This window comes from Phycodurus eques, unplaced genomic scaffold, assembly GCF_024500275.1.
Source record: "Phycodurus eques isolate BA_2022a unplaced genomic scaffold, UOR_Pequ_1.1 contig_183, whole genome shotgun sequence".
NCBI classification, from domain to species: Eukaryota; Metazoa; Chordata; class Actinopteri; order Syngnathiformes; family Syngnathidae; genus Phycodurus; species Phycodurus eques.
Window position 1 is genome coordinate 57,567 of NW_026904180.1, and position 5,033 is coordinate 62,599.

General features: G+C 47.6%; 1 non-coding gene across 1 annotated transcript; it reads left to right on the forward strand.

Moving 5' to 3' along the window:
- Window positions 1-341: 341 nt before the first annotated feature.
- trnav-cac (transfer RNA valine (anticodon CAC)) lies at window positions 342-414 on the forward strand. Its single transcript has one exon. It is a non-coding gene; the product is annotated as a tRNA-Val (tRNA).
- Window positions 415-5,033: the final 4,619 nt, after the last annotated feature.

The window sequence follows — 5,033 nt, forward strand, 5'->3', positions numbered from 1 at the left end:
TGCGGTGCCTCACGTCAAATTCATGGCTGGCGTACGCACGTTTCTGCAGCAGTTGGTGATGGTGGGAAGGGTTAGAGAGACACATGGGCCTGTGCGCTCGGAGGATATGCCCAAAACCGCGGTGGCTGTTTGAATTTCTTCTCGTGCCCACTGGCCTGAAGGGAGCGCCTCAGACTTTTCAAAGGCGAGTGAGGAGAAGCGGAACATGAATGAATGAATCAATGATTGATTACTCCACGATTTGCCGTCCAAAACGTCAAATGCAGATTTTTTTCCCATCGGCTTGCTGGCTGGCAGCTCCCAAAAATACTGTTGGGTCTGTTAGACAAATCAACCCAGCAGTTTCCATCGTGTAGTTGTTATCACGTTTGCCTCACACGCAAAAGGTCCCTGGTTCGAAACCGGGTGGAAACAAGGCTTGTTCATTCGTTTTTCTTTTTATCTGCCATGAAAAACGATTGGAGAGATTTGTGTCAAAATCTTTGGCACAAATATATCTGCAATTAACATGTGGTTTTTACACGAGGGATAGCTTGCACTAGCAGCCATTTCTTCAAGCTAACGGCTAATGTTGAGTCAGTCAAGCACATAGAAATAAGCACACATAATTAAAATAAATGTAATTTAATAATAAATGTATGTACACATATATAATTCCCTATGTGTCTCTAGTGTGATTATTAAGCTTTTTATTTCATAATAATAATAATAATAATACATTAAACTTATGAAGCGCTTCGCAAGAAACCCAAAGACGCTAATCAGATGACAATAACAGTGAGCAGGAAGCCTGGGTGCCGGGTGCTGGTCAACGACGCTGTCCACCGCAGTGGAATGCAGAAAAGTGAGAGCCTCGCTGGACGTCAGGGGATGCGGAAGGATGTTCGGTAGTTGAGCTCGCTGCACACATGTTCATGAGTCACACCGAAGCCGGGTGTTCGAGAGTTTGCCGAGACAGAGATAGGTAGGTGGTAATTTAGCTGAAGGTTTTTGTTTCTTTGTTTGTTTTTTAAAATCTCCCCACCTTTCCTAGTTTACGAGACAACAACAACGCATCGTCCTTCGGTGAATGTGTTGAGTGAACATGAACCTCAGGGATGGATCATGAACGGAATGAGGAAGCACTTGAATGAGTCTCTGAAAATGAACTGAACGATTCGGTGAATGAATCTTTTTATTGAACTGCCACAGTCATCTTACCAAGATGGCGCCTACCAGTGTGGTCGCCTCGGTAACGTGCTCTCTAGTATTGTCTTTGTTTTTGTGTTTTTCGTCCGTCTTTGGAGACCTTACACGACTCACTTACACAAGGGGAGACCTGCTAACCATCAAGGAGGCTACTCCGGACTTTCTGTCACCAATTTTCGAAAATCCGCTCAGTTTTTTCCCTGAGTTACTCACCGGAGCGGCGTCCGCGGTTTTCGGCGCATGGAGGCGGAAGCGGCGCCACAGAGGAAAACGAGCCGGCATTCAGGTGAAACTCCGCAAGAGAGGACACAGATTGGCGTTCCCGTCGATCCACCTCGCGAATGTACGCTCCCTACCCAACAAAATGGATGAGCTTCATCTTCTGTTAAAGACCAGTAAAGACTTCAGACGTTCCGCAGGCCATGTGCTTCACGGAGACCTGGCTTTGCGACGCTGTACCCGATGGCGCCGTCATGCTTCCCGGCTTCAACATTCATCGAGCGGACCGCGACATGGAATCAACGGGGAAAACGAATGGGCGGCGGGATATGCCTCCATATCAACGAAAAATGGTGTACGGACGTCACGGTGCTCAGCACACACTGCAGCCCGCATTTGGAGTCGCTGTTTTTGAACTGTAAACCATTCTACTCGCCACGTGAGATTGCATCGTTTATACTGGCTGGAGTCTATATTACACCTCAAGCTAACACGAACGCCGCATTGCTAACGCTCGCCGAACAAGTCAATGAAATTGAAAAAAAACACCCGGACTCACCCCTCATTATTCTCGGGGACTTTAACAAAGCTAAACTCAATCACGAACTCCCTAAATACAAGCAGCATATCGACTGTCCTACCAGGGAAAATAATACTTTAGACCACTGCTACACTACGGTAAAAAACGCATACTGTGCTATACCTCGTGCAGCCCTGAGCTCGTCTGATCACTGCTTAATTCACTTAATACCGACGTACAAGCAAGAACTTAAATGTGCGAAGCCTACAGTGAAAACAGTCAAAAAGTGGACCAATGAAGCCAAGAGGGAACTTCAAAGCTGTTTAGACTGCACAGACTGGAGTGTCTTTGAAAAGTCAGCTGGCAGCCTGGATGAATATACGGACACTGTCACATCCTATATCAGTTTCTGTGAAGAGGTTTGTGTACCAACAAAATCATTTCGGACATTCAACAACAACAAGCCGTGGTTCACTGCTAAACTTAAGCAGCTTCGCCAAGCTAAGGAAGATGCATATCAGAGCGGGGACAGGGCCCTGTATAATCTATGCACCAAAGTTGGAAAAACAGTTTAGCGCGAACGACTCAAAATCAGTCTGGCATGCATTCCAATCGCTGACTAATTACAAGCGACGATCCCCCCAAGCTAAGAACAATAGCACACTAGCCAACGACTTGAATACCTTCTACTGCAGATTTGAAAAGGACAGTTTCACTACACACACACACCCAGCCGCACCCGCGACCACAACCACACCTCTGACTTCTGCGTTAACCATCCATGAACAGGATGTGAGACGCATCTTCAAACAACAGAAGATTAACAAAGCGGCAGGACCGGACCATGTGTCCCCATCCTGCCTCAAAGTCTGCACAGACCAGCTCGCTCCAGTCTTCACTCAGATCTTGAACAGATCTTTGGAAATGTGCGAAGTTCCATCCTTTTTCAAACGCTCCACCATCATTCCAGTCCCCTAGAAACCTGCAATCTCTGGTCTGAATGACTACAGGCCTGTCGCTTTGACATCTGTGGTCATGAAGTCCTTTGAACGTCTCATGCTGGACCACCTCAAGAGTGTCACAGGTCCCCTGCTGGACCCCCTGCAGTTTGCCTACCAAGCGAACAGGTCTGCGGATGATGCAGTCAACATGGGACTGCACTTCATCCTAGAACACCTCGACAGTGCAGGGACCTACGTGAGGATCCTGTTCGTGGACTTCAGCTCAGCGTTCAACACCATCATCCCTGAACTCCTTTCAACCAAGCTTCTCCAGCTAAGCGTCTCACCTGCCATCTGCCAGTGGATTTACAGCTTTCTGACGGGCAGGACACAGCAGGTCAGGCTGGGGGAGGCCACCTCATCCACACGCAGCATCAGCACTGGGGCGGCCCAAGGTTGTGTCCTCTCTCCGCTGCTCTTCTCTCTCTACACGAACGACTGCACCTCAGCGAACCCGACTGTCAAGCTCCTGAAGTTTGCAGATGACACCACTGTCATCGGCCTCATCAAGGACGGTGACGAGTCTGCATATCGACAGGAAGCGGAGCGGCTGGAGCTGTGGTGCGGCCGACACAACCTGGAGCTGAACACGCTCAAGACTGTAGAGATGATCATGGACTTCAGGAGGCATCCTTCGCTACAGCTGCCCCTCACGTTGTCCAGCTGCCTTGTCTCAACTGTCGAGACCTGGGAATTACAATCTCTCAGGACCTGAAGTGGGCGACCAACATCAACTCCGTCCTCAAAAAGGCCCAGCAGAGGATGTACTTCCTGCGGCTTCTGAGAAAGCACGGCCTGCCACCGGAGCTGCTGATACAGTTCTACACAGCGGTCATCGAATCAGTCCTGTGTTCTTCCATCACAGTCTGGTTTGGTGCTGCTACAAAAAAGGACGAAACTCCGACTGCAACGGACAATCAAAACTGCTGAAAGGATTGTCGGTACCCCCCTACCCACCATTGAGGACTTGCACGCTGCCAGAACTAAGACAAGGGCGTGCAAAATCCTCTCGGACCGTCTGCACCCCGGTCACCAGCTCTTCCAGCTCCTTCCCTCAGGTAGGCGCTGCCGATCAACGCAAACTAGAACTAGTAGACATTCCAACAGCTTCTTCCCTCTTGCGATCAACTTCTTAAACACCTAACCTATAATTCCATGACAACAAGCTGGAAAATTTTTGACTTGAGTTTCGTTGTCACATTTCTGTGGGGCCAATTATGTATTACTCGTGCACACACTGTAGTTGTCTCGCCATGCTGCACTATTTGCATATACTGGCCACTCATGCCAGAGTAGCATCTGCTCCATTTGCACACTGATTGAGGAGTATCTGTAACATTTGCACAACCAACATTGTCCCAGATGATCGCACTACTCGTCACTTTAAACTGCATACACTCCTTGAAGTCTCAGCGCCCCTTGCACAATGCTCATTGCACCGGACTATTGCAATATTAGTCATTCGAACTGCTCTAAGTGCTAGAGGACTCTGCATCTTTTTGCACAATTGTTTTTTGTCAATGTCTTTGTGTCCCCAAAGTCTTCTGTAAATTGACTGTCTGTCGTACTAGAGCGGCTCCAACTACCGGAGACAAATTCCTTGTGTGTTTTGGACATACTTGGCAAATAAAGATGATTCTGATTCTGATTCTGATTTAAATGATGCAGTACACTCAAAAGAACTGCCGTGCCCATTACGATTGCATCATGAGGATGTGTGGTTGTTCACACCTCCAACAGGTAAAACCCCTCCCCCTCTTCTCTGGTTGGCTACGTGCGCGACGACCACCCGCGATCAAACGCCCAGGAGTGATGCACAGCGACAAGTCGCTGTAGCATCCTGTGAATCCAGCAAAAGTAGCAGTTTTGTCGTTTAGTGGCTATCATGTTCCTTTCATATGAGAAAGGTTTTTTTTCTTTTTATTTTTAAATCTGATATCGACAACTAAGGGGAGAGATTTGTCTCAAAATTATTTACATGTTTGTCAGATCCACAAATACATCTGCGATTTACGTCTTCTTTTCTTTTTTATGTGTGAATTTATCATGACTTATCATTCAAAATATTCATACGCTGGCCCGGTCTGTAATTAACTCCATGTCCA